Source organism: Dinoponera quadriceps, unplaced genomic scaffold (assembly GCF_001313825.1).
Source record: "Dinoponera quadriceps isolate SergipeBrazil2010 unplaced genomic scaffold, ASM131382v1 scaffold397, whole genome shotgun sequence".
NCBI lineage: Eukaryota > Metazoa > Arthropoda > Insecta > Hymenoptera > Formicidae > Dinoponera > Dinoponera quadriceps.
The window spans coordinates 639,452-657,921 of record NW_014554705.1 but is presented as its reverse complement, the minus strand read 5'-3'; the positions used below and the strand labels follow the sequence as shown (position 1 = coordinate 657,921).

At 46.3% G+C, this 18,470-nt stretch overlaps 1 protein-coding gene across 3 annotated transcripts in view; it reads left to right on the top strand.

Annotated features, from left to right (window-relative positions):
- The window catches only part of LOC106740942 (titin-like), a 104,831-nt gene that overhangs the window by 8,872 nt on the left and 77,489 nt on the right, over positions 1-18,470 (top strand). The window contains exon 1 of one of the 3 annotated variants that reach the window (XM_014612430.1): positions 8,960-9,243. The exons of the other annotated variants lie outside the window; for them this stretch is intronic. The gene's annotated coding sequence lies outside the window, so the exon portion shown is untranslated. Of the gene's footprint in view, positions 1-8,959; positions 9,244-18,470 lie in introns of those variants that run through there. 3 annotated transcript variants of the gene reach the window in all.

The following is an 18,470-nucleotide window of genomic DNA, read 5'->3' as shown; positions in this document are numbered from 1 at the left end:
CCGTGGGAGCTTTCATACCCTCGCGCCAACTCTAATGCGCCTTTTCAAAGAGGATAAGATAAATGTTTATATGAACTTTTTCTGTTATTTGTGTATCTTAAATTCATTTCTGAAACTTGGCACATATTACGAAACACTTCGTGTATATATTACTTTTATAATATTCGCTCTATCATAGAGGGCGGTTTCCCGCGCAATCTTAATGATTTACTCCCCACTTATCTTTTGACGCTTATCTTCTTTATGACTGATTATTCAGCTCCTTTAGCCTTTTTCACTCTTCTATCTCTGACGTTCTTGCAGCTCTACTATCCCCTTCTCTTTCTCTCCCTCTCTCTCTCTCTCTCTCATGCCTATCTCGCTGCCAATCGTACTTTGTCTTTCGTTTGTCTCTCGTTGTCCTCGTTATCCTTCCACCGCTTGATTTATACCCCCCCATTGATCTTTTTCACTCGCGAAATCTCGTCCTTCATTTCTCGCCGTTTTTACAACCCCTTCGCATCTACACGTTCCTTTGTTCCTCGCGTTTGCGTTCGCTGTTTTCTCTTCGCTGCACTCCCGGGTTATCCTCTATATTCGAGCGACGCGAGTAATTCGATGCGATCGCGTTTACAGTTCCTTTTACACCGATACCTAAACAACGATGCGCCGTCAGCCGGCCCGAGCGCGTTCATTTCCCCAATGTTTGTCCGCATCGCGATGTTCGCTGCGACGGCGTCGGACGTTTATTACAAAGCTCGTAAAACAATCGGTTTCACATTTGTTCCGCCGTCGCGTCGCGAATTCGCTGCAGTTTACGCGGCCCCTTAATATGCCCCACGGCGAGATATCGATATCTTTGGACGAGCATCTACGTGGTTTGTTTGAGAATGGCGATTAAACATCGGTCTCCGGTAGCTATCTCGCTGGCTGCAGCCCATGCACCCTCCGTAACCCCCATTCAAGGACGTTTGAAATATTTCTCTTTCTGCGTGCCGCTCTTGTGCTTTACGTGACACATAATACGCTCTCTCGTTGCCGCCGCCGCAGCCATCGCGTCCCACATACCTCTGTCTGTGCTCGCCTCCTGCCGGCGTCTCCTGCCCCACCCTTCGTCCTCGTACACGAAGAGATCGGAATTTCTTCGCGATTTACATCCCTCCACGAACCGCTCCTGGCGACACCAAGCGCTCCGTGAGCGCATAGCTTTACGTCTTAGCTATGCCGCGACACGTGTGCGCTTTTAGTTTTTGTTTCGGCTGCATGCCCGCAATAGCGATCTCCGCTCGCGCGCACGTGCCAGTATGCACGTTGCATGCGGGCGTATTTGTCGGGAATCGCGACTGACAGCCAACGGATTTCCACGTTTCGAGCGTTCCGTTAGCATCGACGGATGCAGAGCGCTCGTTCGGTCGTCTATCCGTGTTTTGTCCCGAACTGACTCGATCATTAGGGCCGCCGTCGCGTTTTCGTACCTGAACGGAGACCGCCGGACGGAGATTGTTCGATGATTCACGTCGGAGTCGAGACGGACGTTGCGGGTGAACGACCGACCGAAACGGTGTCATCGTCCAATTTTCTTGCCGTAACCATGCAGATCTCGTGCTGGGCATTTGCGCATCCGAACGCCGCGTCCGGTACGCGCTATTACTACGTGTGAGAGCGGGAAAGGCCAGCCGTATATCCGCGGGAAAAACTCGGCGGATAATGCTGGATCTCGGCATGACTTTCGAGCAAACGTCGCGGCCCGTTTACGGGACCGTATTGTTCTTTATGGCGCACTCGCGCACGCTCGTCAAATTTCTTTCGTCTCAAACCTTCCTAAAGAATGAGCCGTTTATCAGACACGTATTCGCCACGGTGGGTAAGCGCTTTACGAAATATTTCAAAGAGCTTTCCTACTCTCTCTCTCTTTCTCTCAGATCGCTGCATTCTCGAGTATTTATTTTGCACCAGTTTCCGTAAATATTAGCGAGATGAAAAATATCGTACGTAGGAGCGAACAGTATTCTCCGGCTACACTCTTTTCCTTCCGTATTTGCCTTCCGTGGAACTACCGACAGCTCTGCGCGAAGTAAAACTCTCCGGTCGTCGTATTATAAAGTTCACAACAGTTGACACTAGCGTAAGAATTGTTCCGCCATTGAAAGCGTCATGAATCCGTGCGCTTGTCGAGAATAATACGCTCACCAAATATTTGACGCGACTCCTGAGTCGAAATTTGGACCCTACGTTAAACTTTCAACTCTGACGCTGAAGTAACATCATAGATCTCTCAAGTCTACATTACGAAAAAAAAATGGTAAAAATCGTTATTTTTTTGTATTCGTATGAGTTACTTTACTTATTAAGTTTATCGCCAATTTTTACTTATCGTCTTGTAGACTTGCCGTCAGGAAATCAGCTATCTCAATCAAGCTGATAATAGCAGTGATCACATGGATCGAATTTTTTCTTATTTGGTTATAACTTATTCTAACGGGGTGGTTAAAACGGATTTCTGACGAACGCAACGTAAACGAATCGTGGATAGAACATTTTACGGGCGACCAGAACTTCGCTCACTGTTTTAAATTTGGAAAAAGTGAAGCCAACTTCGTAGAGGTCAACTCGGGCTACTTCCTGACGACAGTTTGAACATTTTTGACCGTGAATGTCGCGCTGGTCCGCGTCAATGCCCTTCGTCAACGCGTTTCGTTGTGTCTGGCGAAAAAGCACAGCGTTCAACTTCGGAGGGAGGTGATATACTTTCGCTCGGCCGGTTTCCACCTCGCCGCACAACGAAAACTTCGTAGCGTTCACTCGTGAGAACTTCCGAGGTCGTCGTAGCCCTCAGGAACTTCACGTCTAGCTAGTCCGCAGGAACTTTCACGGTCGGTCCACGTACTCGCGGTCGGATCGCCCGTCTATTCGTTAGCCAACTCCGCGCTCTCTCTCCCTCTCTCGCGTCCTATTGCCGCGGACTCCTCCGGTACACCCTTACCGAAAAAGCTTTCCGTATTCTGGGTAAACGTTTTTACGGCGGCCAGATGTGCCGACTGAGGTTGATTAAGTTGAGGTTAATGCACGACCGCGCACTGTAAATCGAAACCGCGAACATATCGCAGTTCCAGCGGGCCGAGTCTCGCTGCTAACAATGTGAGAACTCGGACGAATCGGATAAAAAATCAATCATATTTCAAAACGCTGTGCGAAGCAGATGTCGCGACTTCTACCGTTGTAGGCAAGACATTCCCTTCTCACCTGTACCATCTATTCGCTTTAAAAAAAAAAACAAACAGCGCGTTACGGTATTGTTTGATTTCAAACTCGTAAAAATGTTTAAATTAGTCTTAATTTCACGCCGAAAGCATACAATTACGCTTGTCGTGCTAGGAATGTCGTAAATTATAAATCATGAATAACAAAGAACGTCGTCGTCACCGATGTTTGTGAAACCCGAATTACCATGGTCCGGGCGCTTCTTTATCTAAACTTCTTTAGTCGTTGGTGAAATCTTCGGAATCAGCCGCGCCCGTCGGGTTTCCAATACGGGACGACCTCTCGAGACATCTCATTCCACGCGCAACTTCATTATTCACCCGCATTCCTCGCGTTATCTCTGAACAAATTCGCAGCGAGAGAAAACCCGGGTGGACCAAAGGAGTGCGCACTTAATAGATCGTTTATGGATCAGGGCGTCGTTTCGGCAATCTCTTCCAGACGGCGACGTTGCACTCTCCGACGAAGAAATCCTCTGAATACTTTATTGTCCAGCATTATACCACAATGAGGCGGTCTTTTATCCCGATTAAAAAGGGAACGAGAAACGTCAGTTGTCACGGAGCGGAGCGGATTCGAGAATTATTTATTCCCTCTTCGTCCGTACGCGCGCGCATCCTTCGCGATAAAGCATCGAAATTCATGCTCGTTGAAAAGGCAAATTGAGCCGTCTTTTTTATGAAAATCGACAGATGCGATGTAATGTATGGTTAGCGCGAAATGTCCCTTTTTATTCGTAATCACAAACTTCCTGTGACACGTGATATAGCGGGATAATGACATCATCGCGAATGGAACGAACGCGGGGGNGGGGGGGGGGGGGGGGAAGAGGAGAGCGAAGGAGAAAGCGAGGAAATTGCGGCAAATTCGGCGGACCCAATTCCATTCGTGAATGCAAATATCCGTCTCATTCGTACAGCAACAATGCAGATACAAATAAAATTTTTCCGCCTATCGTGCAACACCGTTCGTCGAACAGCCAACTGACGAAAACAGATGCGCGTTGCAACAGATGCACATATTCGATCCGCGCGCGCGTCGGGACGACAAAAAAAATATCGCGGAAGTTTTGAGGAAAAAGCAAACTACAGTGATCGATTCTCTCTCTCTCTCTCTCTTTCTCTCTGTCGCCAAACAAAATTCCTCATGCATCCGCGCAGCAGCAATGGAGAAGAGAATCGAATTTTTTCGTCAAATTTTCGGGCTGATTAGCGAAAACACGCGCGTTGCGTCGTGTGTGATCTGATTCACGCGATCACCGGATACAGATGCAAGGAACAAACTGATCGCCGGGAAAACCGCCGGTATTCTTAATTGAAGCCGTGAGAGGATGGGGAGGATCGCGAGCGAGACTCGCAAATCTGATGCCGGGCGGACCGCCGATATCCGTCTGGTGATGTTGGCAATTAGCGTAACGCAATTTCGCCGCGAGCGCGCGCGCTCTTCGATCGCGCGCCACTCGCGATCGCGGGTATACTCTCTCCGTGTAAGCTGTAATCGAATCGCGCGTTGCACCCCGTCCAGGGAATCAACGCTATAAACTAATGCCGGCCGCGCCGGAGACGACCAATGCGATTATCCCCGGCTCTGTAACCGGAAGGCGAGAGCCGTCGAGAATCCGATTAAAGTGCTCTAAGCGTGATCTGCCGGGAACAGGTGTCTTCGAGCGCGATGATTTATAAATGACGACGAAAACGGGAGGGCGAATGAGCCGGGGGGAGTGGGGGGGGGGCGTGTGCGGCTATTATTTGGCGATCGAAGCGGCTTACGCGATATCCGATCCCCCGGAGTAATTGATATGATCCCGAAGGAACCGGGTATCGCGAGAACGATTTAAACAGCTTGCGAACACTCCGAATCCGCTTATGGCGGCCGATACAGGCGTAAAACTTTAAACGCAAGAATGCGGTATAGAAAAGCAAGTAAATTTGCGCGCGAAAGCAAGCCCCGGGTAATCCAATTCGCGAACGCGTTCGCTTACCGCGCTTAAATTGAAAGTCCCCCGCTATGTATATACCGCCATAATCCACGCTGTAGCTTCTTACTTCGCTTACATTCAATCCCGTATAGAAATTTTCCAAGATTTCCCCCATATAATTCGGACCAGAACCACCATTGTCCTGGGTAGAGATTTCACAATTTAGAATTCACCGTTATTTCGGGAAATCTGCATCCCGGTTTGATTCCAAGAGATTTTCCGTGCGGAATATTGCGTGTAATGCACTTACGCACGCATAAAACCTATTAAATAGGCAAATCGAACGTTTTACATAACGCGTCGCGCATGTGATATCGGCAACGGACGTGATAAAATATGTCTTATCAGGATGGATATCTCATTTTACGCTACCGGCGAATTTCACGAAGGCGCGTCGCATAACCACATTGTCTCATCATCATCGCAATGATTTCCCGTGAGAGATAAAAATCAAAACAGCATGCAGGATCCGATATTACGTAGCGTGCATATCCGAGGGCACCGGTTCGCAGCTGCCGGAGTCGTTGTAAAGACGATTGCGCGACACGAATAATCTCAAGTGTAGAGAGAGAGAGAGAGAAAGAGAGAGAGAGAGAGAGAGAGAAGAAGAAGAGCAACGCTGAGAACGGACTGTCGTTCCGGCGCGGATATTCGGCTATGATACAAGATTACACGAGCTCCTGCAGGGAGCAGCGCGAGATATCGAAGTCGAATCGTCGACTTCGGCAATGCGCAATGACCCAGATTTTCGCACTTCCAATGCACGAGGAGGGGGAGGGAGGGAGTGTCGCTCAAAGTTGGGGAAAATCGCCAGAGCGACAGGAAGCGACAGAATTCGAGGCATTACGTCGCCGGCTTCGTTTGTGAGCTTCACGATCGAGACGATGTCAAAGCGCGATGCGCACCTGCGATACGTGAGGAGAAAATAGCGACGTGCAGTGTCATCCGTACATTTCTCGAGAGCGTGCACCAGGGTGTTTCCCGAACACACGTCGTCGTGTAGTACTTGCCTCCCTCTCTCTCTCTCTCTCTCTCTCTCTGGCGTAATGGTCGCCCGCGCCCAAGTTTTCGCGTGTGTCCCTCGCTCGTCGCTTTTTCGCAGGATTTACATGTTGTTACGTTCACACTTTCATTGCGCTATCTTTGCCCTCGCAATCCACCTCGTCGCCACCGTCGCACGGAGGTGCGCGCTCTTCCCGGGCGAAATTGAAATTTCCACAGTGCGGATATAAACGCGCGTAGCTTCTGCCGGCGGGCGCCTTCCGTTTGCATATATTTCTAGTATAAAGCTGACGAGCGCTTTCAACTTGGCCGCATTTCCTAACACGGTAATTTTATTAATATCGTCTCCGGCATTCTCCCGCCGCAGTTGTTGCAGACAGAGCGTAAATTCGGCGATGATCGCTCGGTTTTCACAGCCGCAAAGTCGAAGAATCCGGGGGGCGACGGTTAATTAAGAATAAAGCGGAAACGGGGTCGTCGCGTTTCCATCGGATATGGAGAAAAAGGGGCCGTTCGATAAACCACAGCCGAAATCAAATCTTAATTGCGGTGAAATGGTGTGTAATGGCGTGAAATATTGCCCAGAAAAAGATGCTGACTCTTATTACGGCCGAGCGAGCTCCGTACCTTTTAATCTGAAGCCTCCCGCGCACCTGCAGGGAAATGCTGACCCGACAGTTCCACTGCCAATCTGTTACGGTCGCGAGAGAGTATTTTCGTGTGCGCTTTTTTCATCCTCCTTCGCGCGTTTTCCTCACCGCCGCCACCTAACATCGCTGTTTCCTGGCACGGCGACTCGAATGTTCATCCGCGCGAGTTTCCTTTTTTTTTTCCTTTTTATTTCCTTTTTCGTCGTCGTCACCTCCCGCGCGACGCTTGTTCTTATCCTCGTTTCATCTGCGGCCCCGTTCCACTATTTTTATCGTGCGGCGCGCGTTGCTCGCGTGTGTGGAAACTCGTAGATGACTTTTACAGGTCGTGAGTCTTAAGGATTTCGGATTCGAGGAGAAAAAGCTCCTCGAAGAATGGAAGACGCAACTCGTTTCGCACTGTACGTACGCGCCGCTGTTTTCCGTTACGATAAATCTTTCGAGCGCCGTGTCGCCCTGCGACAAAAAACGTGCCCGAGTAAATTAGACATAGAGGGATAAAAACTGAACTCCCAATTCCCGCGCGGCATTGCATTTCCAAGGGGAGGAAAGGAGACGGGAAATCCGCGCGTTGTCTTCGCTCGCGGAATTTTCGCAGAGGCAACGGCGGGACCCGGGCTCGTTGCCAATTAAGCGCGGGCGGACTCGTTAGCGGGAACGAGTCGCGGTTTTATTTTAATCTCAAACAATGGTCAAGATCTTCGACAGGCAACGCGCGCGAAAGCTCGCTGACGCTGTGTTTTATTTCGCGCGACACACCGCACCACCGTCGCCCCGCTTGTCTCGCTTTTACACGGACGTTGGTTAGTATCCTTATTTATTCGCCCGTCATAATTATGACGCCCCCGTCGTGTTTAATGGTACGAATTTCCCCGGGTGAAATGTCGCGTCTGCACGGTGCGTCGCTGCGAAAATTCATCCCCGCAGCGAATATGCGGATGGTAATATCCGCGTGCTCCGCTTCACGCATTAATTCGAAAATCACGGATGACCGATCACGCAACGCGCGAATTCGTGACGTAACGGCTGCGCCGGTTTTATAGCGAAACCACGAGAATGAAATCAGTGTTATTATTCAGCCGCATCGACAGTCTGAATAAAGATTGATATAAACGTGTAGCATTTTTATAAACGCAACACACGCGTGGCCGGATAAAGCGACGCTTGTTCGACTCACGGTTAATCCGAGCGATTGCACTTTTCCCTCTACGATACTGCACTGCCGAGACTTTCGTCATTTTCGTGACAACTCCAAAGTACCCGTCGAGAAGAGCCCGTTCAAACCGCTCTCCGTCCCGAGTCAATTTATTCGTGAAACATTCGGACGCGTTAAAATAGCTGAGTAGAATGTCGGATTTTCAATGATGCTATTTAAGAGTCTCCACATAAGTTTGTTATTTACTAAAAAAATTAATACTTTTCTATAGCTATGACTTTATTTCATTATCCAAGTAATAAGTGTTAATGAGCTAGTAGAGGTGCATACATGATAGAAAGTGATATATAGATATTTTAATATGTATATATATATACATATATCGGTGGGTATTACTATAAATTGTAAATTCCCTGTGTCGTTTTCAAAACGAAATGGTCAATTATTCTAAAATTTCGGTGCAAATCTCTATATTAGTTCTTAACGTCGCTTTTGATTGAAGCCCTAAGTATGGTTTAGAAGAACTTAAAAATAGAAGTTAAAAAAGGAGGTTGACGTAAATTGCGAATATCTCAGCTTCCGAATGGTTAATCGTTTTCTAATTGCGGCATCATATTTAAATATACATTGATTTTCTTTTTTGTAGACGCGTATCCGCGCGAATGCGCGGTGAACGTTAAACGATGAATAAAAAGTCCGATCGTGGCGTTTAACGGTTTCCCTGCCGACCGTCGCGTCGATCTCTCTCGTCGAAAACTCGCCCCGGTGTTCGCTTTCATCCGCGCATCTCTCAATTACTCCGATTGTCCTTACTATAAACATGGCTTCGTGGAGAAGGCGCGCGATGCGCGCGGCAGGGCCGTAGCGTTTCGTGGTGAACGCGGAACGGCGCAGGCGCTGAGTTCAGGAGCGGTCGTCAGTCGTCGGCGGAAGCTGAAACGCGCGGCTTCGGGGTTGCCGCGACACGGTGACGTAGCCTACGGCGTAACAGCACCGACGCAGGTGTATACATTTTGCGCGCGCCAATTACCGGAGGAGGACGGGCTCTCGTGACGACTCCCGGCCGCGCGACCGAAACGATATAACGGGCAGGATAATGCCGAGACGCGGATGAATGTTTTCTAATCGCGCAGTGTCCTACATAAAGACTGAATACCGGAGTTGGAGGATTAAACTCGTAGACCCGCTTGGGCGGATGAGGAGCGCCACGTACTGAGGTGAGCGTCCCCGTTCGTTTCGTTTCGCGCGCGCGTGATTGCATCGTGCAGAGCGTCTCAAAGTGAAACGAAATCTCAATTTAGTGGAAGAATTCGCGGATGGAAAAAGGGAACGGAGGAGCTCCGGGGATATTATCTGTACCGAGAGTCTTTGCACCCGATAGCACGAGGAGCTCGAGATTGCGAAAGCTCGAGACGAATCAGCCAATCGATTTGGCGAGTCGCGTGACTTGACAATATCAATTTATTAACGTCATTCTTCGGTATAAGCGCGCCGCTTGTGTATCGAACTTCTCGATTGAAACTGCAAATATTCGATTGACTTGAACGAATCTGTTATCGAGGAGAAATTAGCTCAGTAACGCATACCTCGCAGTTTTCTCTGTGATAAAAGAGAGAAAAGATGCGGAATTGAAAGTATAAAATTCAATTTTCCCCGACGTTTCTCCCGTTCTTTTTTGAGATATTTTTGCATCGCACAGCCGGCAGCGTCGTATTTAATATTTTTGTCAAATATACCGCCTATAGCCAACGGCGCCTGTTCGCGCGCTCTGCACGTGATAACCTACCGTATTTGTATACGTAACACTGATGTGTACGACCAGATAGAAATGGTGAAACACAACGAGGATCGCGACGATACGGAACGAGAATGTAGAGCATGGTTATCAATATACGATAATCGACGGCTATGACATTTTATTTAATGAACCTGGCAATATTAATTCCCTCCCACCCCAAACACGCATAAATTCGTCGCTTTTCTGACGATAAGCTACGGACCTTCGATGTCACTCGATAAATTCATTAGGATCGATAAACACGATGGAGTAAATTTGTTCGTGCAAAAGTTACGACAGAAACGGTACAGCGAAATAATATTTTTTTATGAGATCCCTCCGTGCGATACGCTCGATAAATATATTAAATCTTATTTATCTATTTCACGTTACACACTTTTAGGACAGAAAATTGACAGAGATTAAAGATTTATTTAACAACGTGACGTTTTTCATCGCAAGCTCCAATTTCGCCGCGAGATCTAGTTCCGTCGTCATAAATTGAAACTTTGTGGCATCGTAGGAAATATTGTCAAAGATCGCCATTTAGATAAAGATCGTAATATTGAGCTTTGCCTGCTGCATTGTGTCGCCGCGAGTGTCGAGCGTATCTGGAATCTAATCAGCTCGGTCGATTTCCTGGTGTATGAATTGCGGTAACGGCGACTACTGCCCGCCGTGAAATACGTCTGACTATAGTCGCGGAGCAACTACTGTACGCGCTTCGGCATCTCTAGATAAATTCTCATTTCTCAAGTTTACTTCTATCAGCGAAATTCGCAAATCCGAGCATTCCTACCGTTCCGCATACAGTTCCACGTGTGAAACGTAACTATAATATATAGTTATAATGAAATGAATGCGAAATTCCGTCAATTTATCGGGCAGAATTTAATTACGGTATCAAGACATCGTTCCCGTATTACGTGTTTACTCAACAATATATAATTTTATATGAAAACAAAACTCGTTTACATGAAGAAGTTCTAGAATATAATATTTTTCCTGTCATTATAACAGAATTTCTTCATATAAACAAGTTTTATTTTCATGTAAAATTATATATATTTTTCATATAAACATATATATATTTGAGAATATGAGTTTTGAAACTAATTTTTTGTATGTATATTTTGTATATTATATGTTCTCAAAAGTTACGTAAATTATATTATACATTTTTGAAAGAGATTATATATACACATAATTCAGATGATATATTTAGGTTATACATTTACAACTAATATCTTCATTAATGTTAATTTCACGTGACACAAAATTTGTGTATTAATGAAATTACAATATCAGTTAGAGTGAAAATTAGGACAATCCGCTGTTGATTGTATTAATAACTAGAGATACAATAACGCAATAAGGTATTTGATGACTGCCTCAATTATCCGTACAGTTGCAATATTAACAATGCAATTATTAGTCATCGATTCTATTAACTGTATGATTAGAATAACTGCAATGCAGATGAGATAATTAATGATCCTCGTCAGTCTCGCTTGTAATATTGTCGAAATATCATAACAATCTCTCTTGATAGATTAACGTCCATCGTGATTACATTAAGAGGTCCGTAAGAAGATTACTTCAAGGCGCAACAAGCTCTTAAAAGGAACAGAAGCTTTTAATGGATTAATTTCCGACTCGTAATTAGTTACAACGCTGCGACTTGCGTATATACTGGTTTTCCACGTATATCTGTTTTATTCGCCGTGCACTTCGCACTCGCTCGTTGTGACACTGTGTGACGCTGTGATTGCATGCTAATGCAAACTTTATAACCGGCCACCGGAAATTACAGAAACACGGCGACATATTCGATCGTTTCATTCGCGATATTTACGCCTGCGAGAGAAATTACACGTCATATAAAATTACAGCAGTTCGCCGGAACTGTGATATAAACAGATCGCATCAATCTTCTTCCAAATCAGCGCGTAACAAACGTCGCGATCTAGCTGCGCTGTCGCGAATTCGGGGGATCAAGTTAGCTTACGCGCAATCTCAAGGACATTAGTCACGGACGAGACATTAAAAAGAACTTACATCGTCGAGAAGCTCGATTTTTATGGGGAGACGAATGCCCGTTTCTTCTTTGCTTTCAAAGGACGCTTAGCATCGTCGCGTCGATATGTGCCAAACCGGTGAAAAATGAAGCGCCGAGTGCGTATCTATCGGAAGAAAAAGAGCTAGAATACTTGTTGTCGAAGACATTGAGATTTTGCAATTCGTTCTATACATAGATATAAATTAAATCTATCCTAATGTAAAGAGGACATCTAAATAACTTGGAAGCGTAAATATGGGGACTTTACAAAAAAATTGAGAAAAAAATAACCGTAGAAAAAATGGAGATGCGTATAGACGTTGGTATTATATTTATATTTAATATTATAAGCAAAAATAATTATGATCGTTAATCGCTTCACGTGCGTTACATTTATTTTAATCACGCCATTAGCAATATCGATAATTGCAGCGTTAATATCGCGACTACTGCAAATAATTCATGCTGCCATCACGTACTTTATGAATTATTATATATATATCTCCACGTGTTATTAGAATTATTATTAGAATTAACTATGACGGATCGGTTCTATTTGTTCGAACCAAAATCGTAATTTCATTAGTCGACCGATTTTGTGTCACGTAAAATTAGTACCAATAGGAGAGAACGTTACTTATAACTATATAATTATAGTCACGAGGAACAAATATATATATGTGTTTTTGGCGTATTGCAAAAATAACATTATACGGTCCGCGATGTATTTTGATAATCAGAAGAGGATATTTAAAGACATACATTTTGTGCCATTTTAACCAGATTTCGTTTGCCAATTTCTGACAACGAATTGACTATTAATGGTACGAATTTAAATAGAGTTTATAAAATTGTAATTGACGTTGAAGTACTCGGAGACGGAGAATTCTAGAAAGGCACTGTGTGCTCCGCGCAGGAGAACCTCACCTTCCTTGCAGAAGGTGTTGGATTTTCTATATTCCGCTGCATAAAGAAGCAGCCGTGACACATTATTCGCCCTAGTCTAGTCGTTCAATTTAATAACGTCCGTCTGACACCCCTATAAGTAGCCGGATTTCTATTCTATAGTTGCAGGAGCTCGAAGAAAGTAAAGTTCACCGGCGAACTTTCGCGGCGAACGCCTCGCTCGTCTTTTCATTAATCCGCTGATACTATATAATGTTCGAAGACTGTAACGTGCCCCCGGGATATATTACCGAACTGTGAACCGTCAACGTGACGGGTTCTTAATTGTACCGTTGATAGCAGAATACTCGGAGAATTCTACAAAAACATAATCCTCGTTCATTAGCACATCGTAGCTCAGGAAAGTGAAATACCTTTTTCTTCGTCGTAACATCCTCTATGCTTTTAATTAAGCTTCTCGCGAAAAGTTTCGCGAAGAGGATTGTAAATTTTTTACGTAGAATGTAAAATGTGGAACACTTTCCGTTCGGTATTATTTGAGACGTATTTTGAAAGAGGAAGCGTAATCCCTGCCTCCTCTAATACTCTCTAATACCATGTGGAACTTTACGTGCGACTAATTCCTCCTCGCGCCATTAATTCATGAATCTGTCAAAACACAATTCCAGTATCTGTAACTGACTGGGGTGCATAATTGTTTGAATATACATATATATATATGTATATATTCGCCAATAACAAATATAATTTATTAACAAAGCAAATCCTTCTGTCGTTCTTCCCGCATTTCTGTCGACGCGTGCAGATTATCTCCCTCTTGCGTAACGCAAGGTCAGCGACCTCGGTCAACCTGGCGGAAAAGCTTTAAACACCCGGGGAAGATGGCCGGACGGCGGCAAAACACGCGGCGTGGTCACGCGATTCCGCAGATCTTCGCACAACTTCTTCTTTTTTCCACTGAATCGGCCGCGCGACGGAGAGCCAAAAGGGATGAGGCGAAAGGGCGCAGCTGGTACCCAGGGGCGAGGAGAATTTGAATAAAACCTGCGGCGAATAGGGCTTTGCCTTATCCCCCCCCCAACCACCTCCATTCCCCCTCCCTTCGATTCACCCCGTCGCGCGCGCCGGAAAGAAATGCAAGTTCCACGGTGGGAACTCGTAAAAAGCCGCTCGCGCGGTCGGACCCCGCCGCAGTCTCTCGACATCCCGACATCTGCGGACCGAATGGTCGATCCTCTCTACCCTCTTTTTCCTCCCGTTTCTCGCTTTTATCCCCCGGCCCAGCGAACTCGGCAGCCCCGGCTATTTGCGAAACGGTCGCGATTTGCGGGCTCCCCTCAACCGTCGTCCTCGACGCGCCACTCGCTCGGCAGCGTTCGTGCGCGCGAAGATACTTTCCTCTCATGGAATATTCTATTTGTCCTCGCATCGCCCGGTATCATCCGTAATCGTTAGAACCGTTTCACCGCCGGCGTTATCCTCCGTCATTACGCGAATACGGAACGCAACACGCCTACCGGAAGGCAGAGGGCGATTATGCGTTTTATCCGAGACGGAAAGGTGGCATCGAGAAGGGACGGAATGCCGCGCGAACGAGGCAAGAGAGAGACGAAATGGGTTTAATGCAGCCGGCGCGCGCTTTCGAAGGAAACGTTTAATAGCTTTCATATGCGCGGTATTGTCGGTGAAGCTTTCCGCGGAGCGTAACAGCGAGCGTCTTTTGTAATTGTCGATACAGCTTCGGCGACGGTGAAGTCTTAACGTTTATGTTACCAGGCCAACATTCACTCCGGACTACTCGACCGAAGTGAGTCTAAGAGATGAATAAACCGTTACATACAAAAATAAGTCGTATTCCTTCTCAGTGATCACGATTCTTAAGTATCCGGGGCGATGATCTAAAGGATAATAAAATAGAGGCGATTTAATAAATAGAAGTGCCGGCAGTCTGGCTAATAGTAACGGCGGACGGTGCATTCGGTAACATCGATTCCACGAACGTCCATTATCCTCGTGTCCGTTGTTATCCGCTGCACAAACTGTTGTAATACCTCGAGCAAATATTTGCCACTAGACTTTCGTTTGCAGTTATTCTTTGCAAAATATACAATATCCGTCCTTAAATAAAACATTTATTTCGAGCGAGGCATCGAGATTTCGTTCCCCCTGCGGAAATCATTTCCCGCCGTGAAAAATCCCACACCCTCGATACGCCGGCCGATCGGTTCATCGAGCGACTGCTGAGAGCAAACCGGGCCGAATTTCGCTCTTCGTTGCCGCAGAATCACACCACGGTGTTGAAATAGCGCGATGAACCCGTTACATCAACGAAGACGCGCGACTCGTCTGAATATTCCGGCGAGGACGCAACGCCCTTTACGTCGCGATGGCGCGGAAAATTGCACGCGGATAATTAGCTAGGTAAATTTGGACCGCAGCGTTCGCCCAAAGACAAAGCGTTGCGGGAGCTGTTTCCTCGTTTAACCCAAAAACTTCATCTTCGCGAAGACCCGCGTCTCATGATGCTGTTCCAGATGAGAATCAGCTCACACCGTTAGCGGTAACCCGCGAGACGGCGGAAACTTTATTCCATTCACGCCGTTTTCAGAAACGCCCCCGTTTTCAAGCAACGCCGCGTAGTAGTTGCGCGCACTGGATATTTCACCCCGTATGGACATCCGTTGCTACGCTGCGTTGCAATGCCAGACATCCCCGAGGTTGCTTCAGATATCGTAGTAGTCACTCACCCGCTCCGCTTATCCAGCGAGCTCCGCGTAGCGCAAAGTATTATAACGGGCCTCATTTTCTCCTCCGCGCCCCGTTTCCCAGCATTTCTTTCCATTACTCAGAGCAACAACCAATTATAATTGTTAACCTCGCGAAAAATCTAGCCACTAAGGTGCAATTGCGACGAAGGCGGGATTACGCAGGCGCGAGCGCGTAAAATAATTAGCGCGAGGCGGAGCGTGTTAACGCGGCGGATTTAATATTTCGCACGGTCTTTTAATCGCGAGCCACGCAAAAACGAGAAAAAGACCCCGAATGGCTGTTGATACGTGCGTGTTGCGCTCGAACTAAAAGAGAGGCTCTTCGGAATTGCCGTGAAATTCATTTTCCACGTTACGTTCCTGCGAAACTCACGCCCGTGGAATCAAGTTTGCGAACTTTCGGCTCAGAACGCGCGCGAACGGAGATCAGAAACGCTTGATATGAATTTCCGCGTGCGGAACTTCCGTTAATACTTGCATCTATTGTGCCGGTATTGCAACGCGGCTCGTCGCGATACCATTGCAGATTTTATACCGGCGCCTCTAACTTTTGTTCATTTTCATAACCGAGTTACACTCGTCGCGGCAGGGTACCGGCGAGTCCTCGCACGAACGCCATTTGTCTGATACCGGCTCGCATTGTCCTTCGCGAAAGACCTCGTTTATCTCGCCGGGCAGAATATCCCATTTCCCCCGTTTCGTAGGACTTGCCGACCCGTGGCCGGCGGCAACTTTTTACCGCTCCGATGTTGCTTAAGATGAATTTTAATCCCGCCACGAGTATTCGTTAACGCGAAGCATCGTCGCGGTATCTCGTCGTAAATTCGATCCGTGGAACGTGGAGCTACGCGAAATTAAGTCGCACACGGAAGGGGTCGATTGAGTTTACTAGACGATGAACAAGCCGGACGCGTTTCGGTTGAAGGAAACAGAATTTCTGTCCGTATGAGCCAAACTCGGGATCATAAGAACCGAAAATTCTCTTCCCTTCAACCGAATCGCGTTTGGTTCGTTCGCTCCGTAGGATGAATTCAACCAAAATTTTTTCCGTGCACAGTCGACGATCTTCGCCTCGCGATCTTCGTCGGCACGATTTAACCGGGAAATCGCGGATGTCAGAACTGGCCCGACAATTCACAATGTTACTCCCATCGCAAAGTGACTGAGTATCTCATCGTCGCTATCGCGCGAAGCTCCCTGTATGTAGAGCATCCATCTGTGTCGTCCAGCCGCGTCGCCGCTCCAATTTGCTCGCAGAACTGTCATCTTCGAGTCAGCTGCCAGCCATCCCGCACGCTCGATAGCAGATCTAAGCTGAGGTCCCAACTTGTCCATCCGCCATGTGCGCGACTCCGCCGCAGCAAAAGCGCGCACCCGAGGTGTGTCCGTCGTCGGTGCGCCGTCGAGTTTCCAACGGACACTCACCCATCATTTTCGCCGAACGGCTCCTCGTTTGTCCAATATCCCGCGAAGTAGAATATTCCATTTCCTTCGGCTCGCTCACACCTCCCCTCCCTCTTCGCCCGCCTTCCCGGCCGGCGTACCCGGAGAATAACCGAGATCATTTCCTGCACGCGGTCCGCATCACCTTCAGCGCACACGCTGCACAGTCATCGGTCGGACACTCGAGGAGCCAAGGATATCAGTGCCTTCGCCGGATTTTGATGGGCGCTCATCTTGTTTTCCGAGTTTCTTGAGTGCCCGCCCCCTCCAGGTCGACGCTTCGACCTGGCCGAATTCAAATGAAACTACGAGCGCCCGCCATGTGCGCCTGGAGTACCTACTCTTCGCGCGGGCTACGCTACTTTCCATTGTTTCGGGAAAATCCATCGTGGAAACTGCGCTCGGCGGGCATCGCGGCTGGAAGTGAATTCCACCCCGTCTTGCTTTTCGAGCGCGAGAATCCCCGTCGTACGAATCTCCGTCAGCGCCGAGTCGACGTTTGAATACATCTACTCGCGGTTGTCACATTCTACTACGTGGAAAAGGATTTATATCAATTCGAGACTCATATTCTCATGTCTAAACGAGAATATACAAGTGTGTAATCTCATATGAAGATAAAACTTGCTTACATAAAGAAATTTTATATATTTCCACTAAAAATATTATATTCTTGCTATTCCAGAATACCACTAGAAATATTCTTGTAACTCAAAAATAACATTCATGAATTGAGAGGGAAAAATATTAAATAAAAAGAACGATACTTTCAAACTAAAAATTACATTAGTTTGAAAATATTGTTTTTTTCTATGCAATATGTTTCCTCTCAGTTCATAAAAATTATTCTTAAGTATAACAAGAATATTTTCAATATTTTTGGTGGAACTATATAAAATTTCTTCATGTAAGTTTTATCTTTATATCAAATTCTGTATTCCTGCTTATACATAAGAATATGAGTCTTGATAATAATTTTTGTTATGTATACAGATATAAATTGACGATATCAGCTAATCGTCAAGTAACGATAATCTGCAGCATATCGTTCTAAAAATCGAAAATAACTCGGTACATTTTTTTTTATTTTACAGTATGACCTCTTTAAATTTGTCGCAATATCCATAAGGTTACATCTGTCGTACGGTGGATCGTACTTTTAAAATTGTATTTTTAAGAACAATTTCTCCTTGGATTACTTATCGATCTCACGGATACACGTCAAAAGGCGCAACTGGCTATCCTAAAGAATGAATTTTCACGATTACACAATCCCTTTTTCTATTTCCAATTAAACACGCAAGTATTTGCTTCACGGCAAATACCGTAAACTGCTTTTGTAAACCGGGATTTGCGATATCTAATCCATCTTTTTCAATAATAGCGACTACCGTTGCGTAAATAATGTTCGTTATAGCAGTTCGTTATAGTAGGAAAGCAATTTGATTTTGAGCGGCTTATCTGTCCTCGTAGTGCTTGCGCGCTCGGTGC